Below are 18,410 nucleotides of genomic sequence, written 5' to 3'. Positions count from 1 at the left end.
GTATCTCAAACTTGGTCGTAGGTCCCAAGGGGAGGGAGGCTGTTTTGAACAGCTTCTTTTGGGCTGCAGCATTTCTAAATTGTCGTCACGGACAGGATGCCCTTGTGATACTGATCCAACCAGAAGGGATCAGGGCCCTTAGCATGGCCCCTTCTTTAAGGAAGTGCCTGACAGGAGAGAGGACAGTGGATCTTCTTGGAAAGATCCACACTGGGTCCGTAACGCACACTAGGCTGAATACTTTAGAGTAACCCTTTTGTATTGTGTAACAGTTGTTATCGGGATGATTTGGGATCCAACAATAGCAGAGAAGCCCCTTCTTGAGAAATTGAAGGGCTATAAATCCCTGTGCTCTCCTCTTGGCATGGCTTGGGCCCAAAAGAATTGGCAAGCATTGGTGGATAGGATCACGCTTTTGGCAAAGGAGTGAAAACTGGGATTGGGGAAAGGAAAAGCAACCGTCTGTGCTGTTCTAGGGGCTGCGTTAATTGCGGCTGGAAAGGAAAAGCAAGCAGAGAAAGAGACAATTGAGTGCTTGCAAGAGCTGATAAGAAACTTGAAAAGTCATCTCACTGCTGACCATAACACTCCTCAGAGGCTTCATGCAATTTTGCCAAATTCACTAGACTGAGAGAAAATCTTCCAGTATGAATTGCAAGAAAACAGGCAGGTGTTTGATGAGAGGATAGATCCGGGCTCCGATCAGGATAGCGAACGGGGATTTTCGGGTTTGGCCAAAATACAGGAAAAATACTCTCAGGGCCCCTGATAAACTGAAACAGAGTAGGTCTGGAGAGTCTCCCTCACCAGGAAAGATCATATTCTGTCGAGCCAAGATGAAGCTAGAGGATACTGGGGACTGTAGGGCAGGGTTTGGCTGCTCTCAGCAAAACCCCCAGCACTGCACAATTGATGGAAGGAGACGTGCTGGAACTTGTCGGCCACAGGCCTTGGGAAGGATAAGATAAGAACTTCGTGTAGGAGGAACAGGGGGTGCTGACTTGGTGTCTGTGTTAAGATTAGGCGCTGTGGAACAGATGTCCTGTAACTGAGAGTTATTCTTTTTGTAGGTAGGACTGTTGCAATTAGAAAGTAAAAGTTTAGAAAAAAGCCTTTAGCATTAGCTAATCTCTGAATGCCTAATGTAGAATGTAAGCCAATAAATCTTTGGCATGCTTCAAAGAAACCAATTAGTTGGCAACACGCTATCTAGGAACTAGTATAAAAGTATGTGAAGAATCCCAATAAGTCGGACACTTTGCTTGCATCAAGCTGCGTCCCGTCTCTCAACCGCGGCACCTGCGCATCCCGCTGCTGAGCCCCCGGCCAGCCCCCGGCTGCCCCCCAGTGTCATCCGCCCCTCAGGGCCCCACTGGTGGGGGAGGCGCTGCGGAGGCAGCCCCGGGGGGGTTGGACCCACTTGCCGCACAGGGACAGCGCAGCGGTGGGCAGCAGCAAGCGGAGAGCATCCCATGGCAGCAGCGTGCCCACCAAGCGAGCCAGAGCCCTGAGGGACCCCGCGGGGCAGAGTGCCCCACACCCCCCCGGCCGCTTCTGACAGCTGGGCAGAGAAGCTGTGGGGCACAACCCCTGGGACAGGCGACCCGCACCCGCCCGCCCCAGCCCCAGCCCCAGCCCCAGCCCTCTCCCATCTCTCTCTTTCCTTCTTCAGTCCTTAAAGGGTTGAGGATTGTTTCACAGCGCCCCTGCCAGCGGGCGTTCCTGCAGCGGGAGGCGGGGGGGTTAGCGCAGCCCCTGCCCCACGCGTAGATCTGACCCTCCACCTCGTCACCCCACTGTCTGAGGAACCCCCCCCCCCCGTGATTGGAGACGTTTAGTGAAAACGTTAATGCCCACACTCAGGGTAAACGGACTGGAAAGAGCCCTCAGGAGTCTCTCTGCTGCCATGGAAGCCACAGGCAACCGCACAGCAGATGCCACTTCAGCCCCGCGACAGGAAAATTCTCCTTTCGCTCTGACAGCGGCACAAAATCATCCAGTACTCGCAGTGCTCCCCCTGCCCCACGGAGGTGCCTGTGCACTGATTCACAGCACGAACCCCGCCCGGCTCCCAGCTCTTCCCTTCGGTGCCGCAGCAGCCCCGACCCCGGGCCGGGGGGGGGGGCGCTCGGCCGTGGGCGGGGCGGGGCGGGGGGCGGGGCCGGGGGAGGTGAGCGCGTGTGGGCGGCTGCCCGCCGCGGCGGGAAGCGCCGGGGAAAGCGCGGGGAGGCGCGAGGGGAAGGTCTGGGAGCGCGCGAGGGACGAGGCGGCGGCGGCTGCCGGAGGGGCTTCGCCTCTGCCCGCCCCCTCCGCGCCGCTCGGCGTGGCCGTGTTCATCCCCCTCCCCAAAACGGGACAGGAGGTGCCGTGTTCATCCCCCCCCCAAAACGGGGGAGGAGGTGCCGTGTTCATCCCCCCCCAAAACGGGGGAGAAGGTGCCGTGTTCATCCCCCCCCCCCCCTCTCAAAACGGGAGAGGTGCCTCATGTCCCCCCCCAAAACGGGAGAGGTGCTGGGCTCCCCGGAGGTGCCTGTGCAGGGCCGTGCGCCCGCGTCCAAGGGGGCAACTTTTGGGGGAAGGGAGGGCAGCGGTGCGGCTGCCGGGCTCCCGCAGGAGTGGCCTGTATTTAATGAAGTGCCTTTTGTAAAAGGAAAAAACCCACGTTTATTAGCAGAAATCTGGCTTTGCCTGTCTGTGCCTGCCGCCTGCCTCCACTGGCTGCATTGAATACGTACGTGCCAGGGCTGTGCCAGGTTTTCCGTCGGGCAGGTGGGAACGTTGTGATTCCATGCTCGCTGAAGAGACGGACGCGCCGTTGTGGGTAGGTTTAAGTTCACTAAAGAATAAAGGGGGAAACGGGCAATGTGCAAAAGTAACTCCTGTTTTGTTAGGCGATCGCAACTGAACACCTCAAATGATAAAGGTTTAATGGGACTTTCTTCCTTAGTGTTCAGAATCTTTTCTGAATAGCAAAGGATGGCTGCGCAAGAGAACAGAAATGCGGTGAGTAATTTTGTATGGCACTAGAAATAGTGTGTGGTGTTGTCAAAGCTCATGGGTCTAAACCGTGGGCATGTTCTTGTCAGGAAGGAAAAGTCTTGAAGAGGTTTGGCTGTTCCTAAAAACTTCTTGCGTTAAAATGTTTGTGGACTGAAAAGCTGCACCGCATGACGGGGAGAGTGAAATGTCTGCAGCACCATACAGCTGAGGCTAGCCAAAAAGGGAGAGTTTTTGCTGGTAAGAGCCCGAGAGGCAGTTACTGGTAGGCACAGGCGAGGTAAGAACACAGACGCTGCGTGAGTACGGTAACGTTCCTTTCTGGAAAGTGTCTGCGGTCTCAGCCTTCAACCCCTGAGTGCGTTGGTTAGATGAAACTTTTATTCTGCCGTCCCATTTCATTTCTAGGATAATGTTTTGGGAAGGCTCGTCTTTGCAATGCTCCCGAGTTGTTTCAATACCCCGCATGATGCACTGCTGAGTGGAATTGAGTAACTGTGTGCGTGGTGCACACGTGTGTGGTTCCGCTCATGAGAGCAGAGATACTGTGGCTTCCTGGCTGTAAATAAAAGGGGAAGGTTTGCTGGAAGACCAGTGCGCTGGCGGGAGGCAGTCTAATCAACATCCCCTCGTCCCTTTAGCTGAAATAGCGGTGGTGCTGTGAACAGCTCTATCTGTACCGGTGTTTTAGCACCAGCTATTAAGTAACTGTGATACATAAGCGACCGGTGTGAGGAGAACTGAGATTGGAATGCGTCAGCTATAGGCAGTTACATCTAGAAGTGAAAAATACATCTTTTTATATAGTCTGTGTTCACAGCGGCATATTTAATTCCGGCTCTTAGGTATGTGAAGATCATAGTTGCATACCCATAAGGCGTATCCGTGTTCTCCAGTAAATTCAGATGCCTGTGCGGGCCTAACTGATGATAAATGTGTAACATAAAATGAGTTAAAAACGTGAGACAGGGTATTTCAGACCACTGGTTTATGGTAATTGAAACATGACAGGCACTAAGCAGTGTTTGACGGATGAAGTTTGAATTCAGTCTTCAGCATCTTAGACTTGTTACAAGAAAACCTGTGGCAGTAGAAGGCAATTGGGATTCAGGATTGAGGCACAGTTGTATTGAGTTTGGTGAGATTAAAGCTGCTGAACAGTAGCTTAACCTAAGAACTTGGAACTAACTGTCCCTTTGTTATTTTTAAGTAGATAAAATGCTGTTTTCATGGGACTTTTAAGGTGAGACTTGAAAAGGTGAGTGGTTTGTTTTCTGTGCACTGAAGGTACCATGTCTTTTGGGGGAGGGTAGGGGAGAGAAGCTTTCCCACTGCTTTTCCTGACCAAAATTTCGTTCTCTCTTTCCCAGCTGCCCTGCAGTACTCCTGTCTAGTGGCTGCTGCCCTTTCACCAAGAACTAGTTGCATTTCAGTGATGCTGTCTAAAATAATGTGGAATCCTTTCAGGATATGATGTGCCAGAAGGAAGTAAATGATTATAGAAATAATAGAGAGGTATCTTAAAAGTAATTGGTTGGACTCCGTATAATCTCTAAGAGAAATGGAGTGTTACAAAGTGCATGCCTGCCCAACCACCCTTGCCTCAGCAGGCACGGCTGCATTTGACTGGCGAGCGGTCTTGGGAAAGTTTCTTTCTCTCTGCTTTCTAATAGTTTAAAAGAGCTCCTTGCAAGTGAGTTGTGAGTTGCGGTGCACAAATACTTCTAGGAGTTTAGAGATGAATTTTTTCTGCAGGCTGGTTCTGTGGTAACGGTGAAATTCTTCAGTGGCACCAAGCTGGTCTCAGCGGTCATTCAAGGCGCTGAGGCCAAAAACCGTGGTGCGTCCGTTGCTGGGAATCCAGCCCTGTCGTGAAATGATTCATATGCAGACATTTTCTTGTCTCAGTTGACAGCTATTTTTAAGAGCAGCCATCTTAAAGGAAACCAAGTTTCCTTCATAACAGCCCATAACGGTGTCATCTTGGATTTATGACTAAGAGCGTGATGATGGCACAACAGAGCTTTGGCTATCAATCACAGGGTTTGCACAGGGTCAGGGCCTTCTCTGTTTCCCATTCTGCCCTGAGAGGAGAAGCTTGGGTATGCACAAGAGGTTGGGAGGGGACACAACCAGAAAAGCTCACCCCAAATGACCAAAGAGATTTTTCCAAGCCCTATAACATCATGCTCATCAATAAAAACTGAGGGAAAGGGGGTTTGGGGCAGGCAGCCATTCCTCGGGCTCTGGCTGGACATCCCTGTACCCATAGGGGAGGTCGTGAGTGATTACTTTTGCATCACTTGGTTAGGTTTTTTCCTCCCTTTCTCTTCCCATTACTTCACTTTCTTTACCTCAACCTGTGATTTTTCTTACTTTTGCTCTTCCTACTCTTTATTCCTGTCCTGCTGGGGGCAGGGGGAAGCCCGTGGCTGTGGGGGGCTGGTGTGACGGCCAGGGCCAGCCCACCACAGCTCCGCAGGCCCTCCTCATCTCTAATCTAGGCAACAACCCCCACCTCGTCATTGGCCAGGAACCCCAAATAGGCCTTTCTGCAGCCTGGTGTTTGACGCAAGTAGACCTTGAGCTCCTCCTGTCCTGCACCCTGGCTCAACCCCTCCCTTCTCCCCTGACAGGACCCATGAGATCTCTTGTCCTTCCTAACCCTGTAAGGCCTCCAGCAGCCCCATTTCTTTAAGTTACAAGATATTATTTCCCAGTGCTGATCTCAATCAATTGCTTGGCAATCACCGAGTTGCTTCTAACAGAAGAAATTATCTCATCTAACACATGTTGCATGTAGCTAAAAGATAAGTTCAGGGACGTGCCGAATTTTGGCGATTTTTCTCCCAGAGGCAGCCTCATTGGCACGTGAAAATGTTTTCACAGGCTTTCTCTGCGAGCGGTTTAGACTTTCCATGCCACGGTGGCACAAAAAGTAACCATGACCTGCATGAGTGCATGGTGCTGTGGAGGAGCTGCCCTCTTGACTGATGGCCAGAAGGGGCAGGATGTCCTAGGGCAGTTGCTGTCTAAGTGAGTGACTTCTTTTCTCTCTTTTTTGCAGCCTCATCTCTCTTGTCATCTCAATGCCCCTCTCTCACAGCTTTCCTCCAGTTGCTACCGTTGGCTCTGTCCTCTGTGGGTAAGTGCAGCTTGACTTCTCAGAAGATGCTCTCCAGCTGAACTGAGCCTCTGACCACGAGGCGAGGTTGAGTTGTGTTTTATAAAATGGAGGGAAAAGGGGTGCCCCATTCCCTTTTCCTCCCTGAAATCTCCCTCCCATCCTTCAAATCCGTTCTTTCATCCCCAGACCCTCTGCCAGCTCCTACACTCTCCACAGACCCCAGTTATGATGACTATTATGAAGGGGAATTTGTCACTTTGAATTGCTTGGCTGCGACAATGAGGAAAATAGGTAGATTTCGGTTCTTCAACCGAAGCGGGGAGCAAATCTACCTAAGAGCACCTTACTGCTTCCCAACTGCTGTGCCAGACTGTCGTGGTTTGAGCTCAGAGGGCAACCGAGCACCACACAGCCACTTTGTCTCCCTTTATCCCCCAGTGATGAGAAGGAGAAAATAAGAAGCAAAGTCTTGGTAAGACAGGGAGGGATGAATCACCCATTCGAGTCGAGGCGAAAGACAGACTCATTAGGAGAAGAAGAAAAGATAAATTTATTACAGACACTAACAACAACAATACCACTTAACAGACAGAGGAGGATGCTGAGAAGCATTACCACATCATGAAAACACCTCCTCCCACCCCTCTCTTCCTCCCAGGCTCAGCTATGCACCCGCATGTCCCACAGCAGCCTTGAAGTTCGTTAAGTGTTCCAAACATGGCAAAATCAGATTGTCTTGTGTGTTTCCTGGGGCTACAGAAGAGAGGCCAACATTGGAAAATAAGCCCCTCGCCCCTGGTGATGGAAAAGCCTGAGATGGGATCATCAAGTGGAACTTTGGAGTCTTTGAAGAGTCCCCACTGTACTCTAACTCTGCTTTTCTACAAGGGAACAGCACCCAAGAATGACACAGATCTGAATCACGGACCTGTTTTGCCACCTCAGGTGCTACTCCCTCTGCTCCAGGCACCCCAAGCCCTGATCACTCCAGCCAGGGCCACTCCATCCTGGACACTGCTGATCTGGCCTTCAGTGGGTGGCATTGCGTAGACCTGGACTCTTCATACATTGGTGGCACAAGAAGGGAGGGCTCAAAGCTGTATCCCGCTAATACGGTCTTCTGCGGTTCCTTCAGCACTGACCAGAACGTCTCTGGCCTTGATTTTAGTAATTGTGCCACCTCCAGTGTCAGTGGCTGCGGAATGAAGACCCTGTAGGCGGGAGGCTCCTCAGGCATCCTGGCCTCACACCTCACTGACGGTAATTTGATTCCGACAGGAACTTTCTTTCTTTCTTGTTCTCCTTGTTTGCACCGTTGAGGTTTCAGTGCCTGAGCTCGGCTCTGCTGGGATGCTTGGCTATTGGGCATGGGTTTGCCCCTGGATTGGCTGGTCACCCGCTGCCCTTTTCAGGGTGAGTCGTCGGGGACCACTGGCAGCCACCTGAAAGGACACAACAGGAGGGGTCTGCCTGAGGACACGATAGGTTTGGGGCCACATCCTGCCCCCGTGAGCCACGCGCCTCTTTGCACAGCCACCAGCAGCTCAGCTGAGGAAAACCCCTGAGCTGGGACCCTCAGCTGACACATGGCTGTCCCCATGGCCCCAGGCCCCTGCGCTGGGGCTGCTCTCCTGAAGTTCTGGAGAAGATCTAGCCCTGTGCAACTGGGGGCTCCTCAGAGCCCTATGCCCCCCCTCCAGGCTCTGCCTTCACCACTGCTGAGCAGTGATTGAACACAGTGAGTGTTTGGGGCTGGGGAACGGGCTCTTGCTGGGTTAGAAAACAACCGTGTGCGGGCACCAGCCCTGAGCTTCCCGACTGACCCAGACAAAAACTTCTCCCTGCTCTCCATTATTGTTTTCCAGAGCTGTGGGGCTTCATCAGGGGTCAAGTTGCAATCCTCAAACGAGCGCAGTTCACCCAATCTCAGTGGACCTGAGAAGGAGAGACCTTGTCAGAAGAGCATTGCTGGGACACTGCCAGCCCTGGTGACACGTAGGGGTGCTCAGGCCTCCTCCCAGAACATCTGAGAGGGCCATTCTGCTCCCCTCGCAGCCACTCTGACGCTGGCTCTTTCCCAGCTCCTCATTTCCATGGCACAGCGTGGTTCTGTGACCATGTTATCAGTGTCAGACTTGGGAAAGAGGAGCTGGGTGGTGCCGGTGCCGGGACAGGGACTCTTGCGGAGGGGTCATTTCCTGGGGGCCTTGGGATGTGTCGCGGTTTGAGCTCAGAGGTCAACTGGGCACCATGCAGCTGCTCACTCCCCCCTCCCCTCCAGCCCCAGGAATAAGAAAATAAGCCTCAAGGCTTGGGTTTCGAGATGGAGCAGGGAGGGATGAATCACCCCTTACCCATTACCTCCTCACAACTCCAACTCCTCCTCCCATGTCCCCTTCCTAACTACATTATCTCAGAGGCACAGCTGATTGGCTCGGCCTTGCTGCAGAAGCGGGTCTGCCTTGGAGCCAGTGGAGCTTTGAGAAGCTTCTCACAGGAGCCACCGCTGTAGCCCCCTCCCCTGCTACTCACTGAACCCCAGCACTCACTGAAACCCAGGACAGATTGCCACCCTTCCGCTGCTCCCTTGGGCACATCCCATCCTGGGGTTCAGTTTTGTGGAAGCCAAGGGGTCATCAGCAGGCTGTGCTGAGCTGTCCCACAGCTTCGGCACAAGTGGGACCCTTTTGACAATCGCCACTGGGGATTTGCCCATCACACTACAGAAGCTGCTTGTCCGCGCTATGCAAGGGAGCCGGGAGCTGCTTTACCTCTCTTGCTCTGCCTGGGAGGTGACAAAACCTCTTCTTTCTTCTGCATGTTGTCCTCAGCAGGGACATGTCTGACAACCTTGTGAGGGGCCCTGCTGGGTGGTGGTTTGGGCACAAACTCCAATTCAAAGCTGGAGACAAAGAGATGACACCAGCGTGACCCACGGCACCACCAGCCCTTGCCAGTTGCCACTTGCCACGATCACTCGCTTGCAGGCAGATTTCGGTATTGCCGTAAGGGCCGTTGTTCTCCTAAGTCAACAATGCCCCATCCCCAAGGGCTGTCCTGGGCAATGAGGTCACCCAGAAGAGAAGTCCTAGCCACAAGGGGAAGAGTTTGTTACCTAAAGTCCTCCATCTGTCCCATTAGATTTGCTCACAAGGATGACTTCGGGCCAGACACAAATGAGAGTCACTGCACAGTGTCTCACACCAGAACACTTGTGAACCCAAGGAGCAGAAGCTACCAAACTTCAGCTAGGCAGCTGCGTCAACCAGAGGCAACAGCCACCAAAGTACTCACTCAGGAAAGATGATGACGCGGCCGGTGAAGGTCAGGGAAGCAATGGGTACCGTGGGGGATAGCATCTGGAAAACCTGCAATGGAGGAACATTGGAGATGACAGGATATCCTCAACGTGGCCAAGTCACTCAATAGTGGAGGAGTTCCGGGCAGCAAGAGGTGGCAGGACCATGCTCTCGCCTGGCCTGAGCCGCTGGCCGTGTTCTGGCAGGCCGCACACAAGCAGTGCTGGGGAACTGCTGTTGATGCACCCAAGCTGTGGGGAAACCAAAAAGGTTCACCTTGAGTGCAGCCACTTCCTGGATCGTCCTCGCAGTAATCTTCTCCAGGAAATCAGAGTAGATATTCATTTGCACTCTCCTGTCTTCGATGAGGAGCACCCCCATGCCCTTCAGGACAAGGGCGACGTTCTCCCCCTTCCCCATGCACTGAGAGAGGAGGGACATGGTGCCTTGGATGCAGATCTCCACTTTCCGCCGCGACACAGAGGCGGCTGCGGCCACCTCAGCATACTTGAGGGGCTCTAGCTCCTTATTGCCTGAAAAACCACAGAAGGGGGAAAGAGGCGCTCAGCCAGTGACCCTTTCTGCAGGCGTTTCCCAGGAGCTGCTGCTTATTGCACTCATTGCTCAGAAAAGCCCCAGTTTTGGACCTGCTGCCCCACAGAGGGGGCAACAGTTTGCCGTAGGGAAGAGTCTCAGAGCCAGAGAAGGGGTGCGATACTCGCCTTCACCCTGACTGTGCAGCCAGCCAGGGTTTGAATGTGCAGTCTTACCAGGCAGGTAGGCCTTGTATTCCATCAGGTTGTGGACCGCAAGGTTCCTGGCCAGGTGAAACACGGGCCTCTGGACAGTGACCTTCTTGTTCCCAACCTGGATGTGCGTGGGGACCACATCAAAGGAGCCGAGGGTGGGAATTCGGACCCCCTGCAAGTAGAAGAGAAGGAATGGCCAACGGGTGAGGACTGGCTGCAGAGAAAAGAGCTTGGGGTGGTCGCGTCCATGGATGGTGCTTTGGACCAGACCCTGCCTGCTCCTGCTGTTCAAAGGCACCAGCTGGGCAGCGGGGAGAGACTGGTGAGGAGATGCCAAGCCTTCTCATTCCCCTTCTCTCTGAAAAAGCAGTGCTGGAGTCGGGGCAGGAGCAGCCTCTGGGCATCCGAGGGGTGTCCAGTCACCGGGATCAGCCCTGAGGTACCAACACCACCTACCAGAGGTGATACCACCCCTTGCACAATCCCTGTTTGTCCCTCGGTGGGGACTTTTGGGGTGAGTTTCCTGCTTTCTGAGGAGGGGAAGAGTAACTCTGCAGGCCATGCCCCAGGGTCACAGGGACTCCTCGCCCCTCTGGGTGGACGAGGAGGATGCAGGTGTCACCCCACCTTGTGCAGCAGGAGGTGTTCTTGAACGTAGCTGGACACCACGTCCCAGATGCGTGTTCGCTCTGGAAAGCAAAGGAAAAGCGAGTCACGCTGCATGCCCACCGGCTCTCAACCCTCCAACGTCCCCTGAGCTCTGGTGCGTTGGCAGATACAGTGTCATTGCTGTCCCCAGCCCCAGATGAGGACACTCCTGAGATGGCTCCAGTGCTGAGTCTCCCCCACACAATGCCAAAACCGTTGGTCCCCACAGCGTTCCTGTGGTGGCTGTGGATGCCTATACCTGTGACGGGGATGCTGGGCATCATGAAGGTGTCCTTCATCCCATCCCAGAACTCTATCTTGCTCCGCCTCGCACTGGCGGGCTGCTTCTTACTGGCGACAGCCATGGTGAAGTTCATCCCTGTTCGTCCTACAGACACTCCTCCAGGGTGCAAGACCCACCGCTCTGCGGCTCCTCTTATATCCCTGTGCGGCCATGTCACAGACCCCTTGTGACATCACGGTGACACAGCCACTGGTGCTGCTGCTGCCCACTGTGACACGGCCACCACTGACTGGCTGATGACGGTGACATGGCACCCACTGACCTGCTGCCCTGCGTGATGGGGCTGTCGCCAGCTCCTTCCTCCCTGTCCAGTGCCCTGCTAATGTATGCCCATGCTGTCTCAGCCCCATAATCCTGTGCTTGCTCCTCAAACCAGCAGACAGCACGCAGGTAAACTGTTGTAGGTAAACCTGGTAGGATACACTCATCCATCCCACGTTGTTCAAAATACTTACTTTAATCCCCATTGCCATGAGCACCCGTGACTCTGTCCACTCACTCCTGGGTGCTCTGAGAGGGATGAGCCATCAGTGGCTGAATTTGAGTGCTCACAGCAAGAGGCACCAGGGCTTTTTCAATACCCAGCAGGCAGAAACTGGGACAGTTGAAATGCTGATGAATCTGAGAAAAAAGAAAAAAAAAAAAAAAAAAGGTGAAATGCTTGGAGATGATGTGTGATCTCTGTGGACATAGAATCAAAGAATATCTCAAGTTGGGAGGGGCCCATAAGGACCATCGATTCCAACTTTCTGGTCCTTGCAGGACTGCCTAAAATTAAACCATATGACTAAGAGGATTGTCCAGATATTCCCTGAAGTCCGACAGGCTTGGTGCTGTGATCACTTCCCTGGGGAGCCTGTTCCAGTGACTGACCACCCTCTCGGTGAAGGACCTTTTCCTAATGTCCAATCTGCACTTCCCCTGATGCAGCTTCATTCCATTTCCTCGTGTCCTATCCCTGGTCACCAGAGAGAGGAGATCAGCACCTCCCTCTCCACTGCCTCCCTTGAGGAAGTTGTAGACTGCAATGAGCTCACCTCTCACCTGGGATGAGGTTATCACTCCAGGGTGAACAGCCACATTGGGGATCTACCAGGGAAAAATCCTCAGCTGCTTCCCAGGAGTGGGACGAGCTGCATGCAGACACAAACCTACCTGGGGCCCCCTTTGTGCACAGTCCCTCAGAAACAGAGCTATCTTTATGCCAGCGAGGAACCCAAGTTGGGCAGCTGGCTCTGCAAGCAGCACAGAGCTCCTACAATCACAGCCTGCCAGTGGAGGCAACAACTACTAGGCAGTGACTCTTCCCTGGGGGTAGGTCTCTGCGGACAGAACCCAGGCTGGGCACCAGTAGAAATACTTTGCAGCCACAAAGGATGAGTGCTTCAGCCCTGAGGATGCAAAACCCCTGGAGGAACTATTGCTGTGGAGGTCCTGGTGCACAGGTGGGATGGCAGCTCTGTCTCAGGTGAGGCAAACCGATCTGTGCTGCTCCCGCGGAGGCATCCCAGACAGCCCCCTGGCATGGGGGCTCTTTCCACCAGAGGCAAACCACCGTTGGTTTCTGGCCAGGGGGAGTCCCAGGTGGGTGCGTGCAGTTGGAGCTTCCTCCTGGAGGAGGCACGCTATCTGGGGTCTCTGCAGAGGAGGGTTCCCGGGCTGCCACCCTGGATGGGTGCTCCTTTGAGATGAGGGCCGCCAAACCCACCAAGTACCTGGAAGGAGTCCCAGGTGTGTCCCAGAGGAGAGATCTCCTGCCCCAAAGAGGCAAAACAGCTAAAGCAGGTACCTGGCAGGTGTCTCAGCGGCTCCCAGTAGCGGAAGATTCCCTTGGGTCCCATCGTGGTCTGAGGCTGAGCCGAGGGTGGGGAGCCCAGAGGGGCTTTGTTCCCTCAGCACACAGTATGCATGCAGAACAATGAAGAATGAGATGTACCAAGGAATTTTCTCCTCTGTTGGGTTTAATTTCAAAACACAGCAAGAACTGTGGCTGTGTTTTGAGATCCCTGTGGTGCCTGATGCTCCGTGGCTCCTGAGCCCCTGGCTGGGCTGAGTGCCCTCGGAGGGTCCTGCTTCTCCCTTGGCCACTGATCTCCTGCCGAAGTGGAACCATCAGAATCTGCTGGGTCTAAAGCTGCTGCAGTTCAGCTCGCTTGTATGTCAGCCGCGGCCCGTGTTCTGTCCCTGTGCACATTTTATGGGTCTGTGGAAGAAAAAGGTAACTCTGAGGTTAGAGGCCATTGTGTAAATCGGAGACATGAGTTTTTTCTCGGGGACACTCTAGTACACGCAAATAACAAGATTAGCAGTGGCACAGATGTCACTCTGTGATGCTTTGAGTTCAGATTTTTCTCCATGAGTGTGATGTAAATCTTGAAAAATTGGGAGCTATTTGTTACCTTTCGATATTTGATCTTCTACTGGACAGAGGAAGATGAAACATAAGAGAAATTGGATCCTCAGAACAAGTAAAGTAAAAAGGTGCTGAAACAGTAGTTTAAAGGTAAAACTTAAACATGGGAATAGAAGGCCTATATTCTTTATCTAACTTGGGCAGAAATGCTGAGTGAGTTTCAAAAAAAAAAAGGCTTATCTTTAGTACTGGAGTTACTTTGCTTATTGGACAGAGGAGAGGAAGGGGTGGAGAATGGTTAGAGGAGAGAAAGAGGAATTTTTTAAGGTAAAGTATTGCTACAGACTGGGTCGGGCTCTTTAAGAGGAACGTGCTATGGGAGACAAAAAGAATTCTTATGTGGATGATGCAGAGAGAAAAGATGCTGTAATTCCACCACTGACTGTGAAAACAGAGGTGGGTGACTCAGGTCAGCTTGAGAGGATTTGAAGCAAGAGGGAAACTAATGTGCTCTTAAGGAAAAACATGCAAACAGACAACAAACCCACAGAAACCAAGTGATGGAAGAATGGAAGAAAGTGGCGTGTTTGTTAAGAACACCATTTGGCAAGGGTGAACTTGTGCTGCAAAAAATCAGTCCCGAGTCTGGATCCTCAAGAAAGCGATGCTGACTGAAGTTCACTGACAGCTCCTGGTTATTACTCTCTGGAACTGCAGCTGAAAGGGGAACACGGAGATGAAGGTCTGTGTACTTTATGACCAGTCTTCTGAACTTCTGTCAATATGGATTTGTTGGAGTTCATAAAAAAATAGTCAGTCTGGAAGAGATTTTTTTCTTTCAGACTCCTCTGAAGTTCATTCCCAAACCCCATCAATCACCAAGAGAGAAAGAAAGTGAGAGTGAGTGGCTAAGACGCCTGAGGAAGGAGAAAGTATGATGAAGAAGAAAAAAAAAGAGGAGAATATTTTCAAGATGGAAAAGATAACAGCTTTCAGAAAGAGTTTTTTTCCTTTTAAAAGATCCTACTTGATTTCCAATTACTTACTGAAAAAAAAAAAATTGTAAGTCAGTGTGACGTATGTGGGTATGCATAGTGATGATCATAACATGTTCATAAAAATTCTGAATTATTTGTGGTTTCCACTTGCTCCAGTCATGGATCTGCATCCCTGCATGTCCTGGCTCCTGTCTTTCATCAGTGACCCGCTTTCCAAACAGCAGACAGATATGTGTAACTTCACACGATCGATAGTATACACATTTCGTAGCAACTTAATAGGCCAACGTGGATTACTTGGTTTTGCCGTACCTACCAGGGCTTGTAGGTGTATCAGCCACCAGCTTCCACCAAGATCAACTATCAATTGCTCCCAATACCAGCTACAGAGATTAAGATTATTTTTCATCATCCTTCTCTTATCAAGTAATTTCTAGGGAGTATTTACACAGACAACAGTATTTGGGAAAGCACCTATCCAAGGCTTCCCACAGTGTGAGTTAAGCATGCTCCAGTTCATAGCACGCTTCATATATCTGCAGTGGTTGGGGAAGGACATTAAAGTGATCTTTCACGTGCCTGTCAGTCTATTCTGTCTGGAGTTGTTTGTTTTTAAGCAGGATAAATTGAAACACATTAAAACTCGAACATGGGTCTGTATACAAATGGCTGGATGGTTCACTGGGAAACTTTACCTGGAAAAATTCCCAGTGTGAAAATTGTCGATGTTTGTTATAGAACATAATTTGGAATAATAGCATATAAATATATACATAAATACATCTGTCCCATTATGCAAAATACAAGCCACACAAGATAACTAGGAAAAAATATTGTTAAAATATGAGAAGGGTTTTTTTCTGGTTTTTAATATACTTTAGTGACATACTTAATCTATTCCATAATGACAGCAGGTTAGAGACACAAACCAGCCAGTAGCACAAAAAAGAAAACAAATATGTAGTTTGTACTGGCTCACGTGAGCCAGTACAACCTCCTGATGATGGGTGACAGGGACAAAAACCACAGAGCCAAGCAGCAGTGCCTCACAAAACAGCATTGACCTATGTGAAGAAGGTATTTTAAGAGATAAAGTAGCTTACGTGGCATACTACCTATTAATCCATCAGCCATCTGTTTAAGTGTTCAGACAAAAAGGTAGTTTTGGTAGGATAGCCTCAGCTACCCTGCTCCAATAACTTCCTGCTATGGAAAGTTAAAAATTATTTATGTAGTGAATATTTGCATGGCTGTACTTGTGCTAACATTTCAAAGTGTTTGCAAAGCAGGTGCTTCTTCGAGAAGTTGCACTGGTAAAGCTAAAAATAATAAAAAAAAAAGGCTTTCAAGCAAATTTCCTGGGAGGTTATTTAAAACTTCTAGTCATGTCCTTTATTCTCAGAAGTTCATCATGGTTTTCTTTAACATTTTATGATTGTCACAACTACTGTGGTCCTAGAATCAGAAAATACTGTTGTTTGTCTATTGCTGCCTGTTCTTTCCTCTCAGGTTGATACCATCTATTTTGTGTGAGGAAAACACCTGTCTTTATTTTTTTCTGCATTTAGCTGGCAAATTAGCCATTTTTTTTTTTTTTTTTTTTACAACCTGCTTCTGCAGGGTGCTTTAGTATGGCAATGGTAGCTGCATATGCCTGCAATGTGATGGAAGGTTTCTAATGGAGAGGTGATACCTTTCTTTAAATCACTTGCAACATTTAGGAAAAAAATCAACAGGTCCTCAAGCACAGAAGTTTTTTCTCAGGTGCAATTCTAATGTTAGATGGAAGTGAAGAGTAATCAAACAAAGGGTGTTAAGGATGGCTGAAGTGAGATGGTCAGGCCGTGATTTCTTACAGTGGCTAGATCTTAAATAAATCAAAAAAAAAATACTTCTTTTTCTGGAGAAGGGATAGTTATGAAGTGCTCTGAAAGCAGTAGTTCAGTAGCGCTCCTGTTACTTTGCTCAAGTTTATGGATTCTTGTTTCCAGTATTCTCTTTTGAAGATACTTGAGAGTGTTCCTTGAAGGACAGAACTGAGGAGACTGATTGTGTTGGCTGTTCTGTGAGTAACATTTTTTTCATAGAAAACAAGGTTCTTTTGTTGTTTGTCAGCTATTTATGTAAATTCTTTCTAACATGTAAGTGTTGCATTCTACCTCCACAGTTTCCACAATATTAGGCGTAGTAGTGGTTAAAACATACTCTGTTTGAGAAAGCGTGGAATTTGGGGAGAGTTTGTTTGAAGGTAGTGGGAGAAGGCCTAAACCATTTATCTTGTGTAGAGCAAAGAACCTGTTCATAGTAGAATCCTAGTTGGTCAGCATGTTCTACCTGTATTCTTTTCCTGCTTTCACTCGCAAAGTTTAGTCAACTGCTAGGCAGAATTAATAACAAGATGTCTTGAAATATGCAGCTTCTCCCTGAGAAAATGTAAGTAGACCTTGAGACGGTTTGTTGAGTTTCCTGGGTACCCCTGATAACAGGGGCCCAAGATGCCAGTGTCAAGATAAGCACCTGCGACTTAATTAAAAACTGACCTTGGAGCATCCCAGGGCCGAAGAATGCATGAGCTCACTCCACGACCATGTATGGGCAAAGGAAACCCAAAGTTCAATTACCGGACACTGTGAGGAAGACTACGAATGACGACGAGAGGGGGAAAAGACCCTAACCCTAATTTTATCACACATGCTCGGACTATGTAGATAAATTCTAGGAAATTGTATGCATATGTGGATTATTTCTCAGAAATCCACTGAATATCTATAACCTCGCAGCATATATTCTCTGTGATTTTAGCTGTCCATTAGAGCACTCGTGGTGGAGCGCTCCCCAGTGCTGCCCAGCACTGCAAATAAAGAATACCTACTTAACAGTTATATTGAAATCAAACTGTTGAGTGAATTTCTGCGTTTCAGTAGTGCTTTCCTCTGGTGTATGTATGATATTAACTTGAAAACACTTTTGTGTAGTGCCTGGGTTATAGAAGCGCCTGATAGCCAATTCAATATTGTTAATTGGGGCTCTTTTTATGTGTGTGTATGTGTTATCCAGATAGCATGTTGAAAAAGGAAAATCTATTTTCTTAGAGTGATATAGGGTGTGGAGGGTGTGTTTTGGGTTGGACTGTTTAGTTTTATAAATTGCTGGTATGTCTAAAGGAATAAGGAAAAAATATTCTCTGTAGCATAAATGAGGTGGCATCTGAGTACTTTTAGCCTGTGAGAGGGTATTACTGATTTTATGGAGATATGCTCTAGAAACACATAGGCTGTGCATTTTCATATGTTATAACCTGTATGTCTTGTATTTTAATCTTATCTGTAGAGTTAGTGGTGGTGTGATGTGTTTTAGAAACCGCTTGTGTGAGACCATGTGGTTGATAAATTTCTAAAATTTTACAATCTAAATGCTTATTCCTGGCTGAAAGAAGTTGCTTACAGCCTCGCTATAGATCTTGCTGTTGTTGTTTCTTACCCCTTTTCCACTCGGGCATATTGAGCTGCTGCCCCTGTATTTCATCGGGGGTATTTGCTTGTATATGCCTGGAGTAACTGTGGTGGTCTTCATGCGCCTGTAAATTTGCCAAGTAGTCCACATATGTGCAAGTATCCTTTTTGTTAAACTGCTGGTTCCTTCCGTTGATGGATGACCAGCAGGTTCTTAAGGTTTCTGGGCACTGATGCAGAATGTATCTGGATAATAGGACTGAATATGCTCTGCAGTCTGGATGAACATGATTTGTTGCAAAGATCCTAGAAAGCAGTGGGTACTGTTAAGCAGAACTTGTTGTTCATGAATCATCTTCTTAACACTTGAGTTAGGTTTTGGTGATGGGCAGAGTGCATCAGTGTCACTTCAGTGTGATGCGGCCAAAATGAAAGATTCTTGTATAAACTGTAGTCTCCAGAGGCTTCTGTGGGGGTTTTTAG

This window comes from Tyto alba, unplaced genomic scaffold (genome assembly GCF_018691265.1).
Source record: "Tyto alba isolate M040663 unplaced genomic scaffold, T.alba_DEE_v4.0 Super-Scaffold_43, whole genome shotgun sequence".
Taxonomy (NCBI): Eukaryota; Metazoa; Chordata; class Aves; order Strigiformes; family Tytonidae; genus Tyto; species Tyto alba.
Note: the sequence above shows the minus strand (reverse complement) of the source record.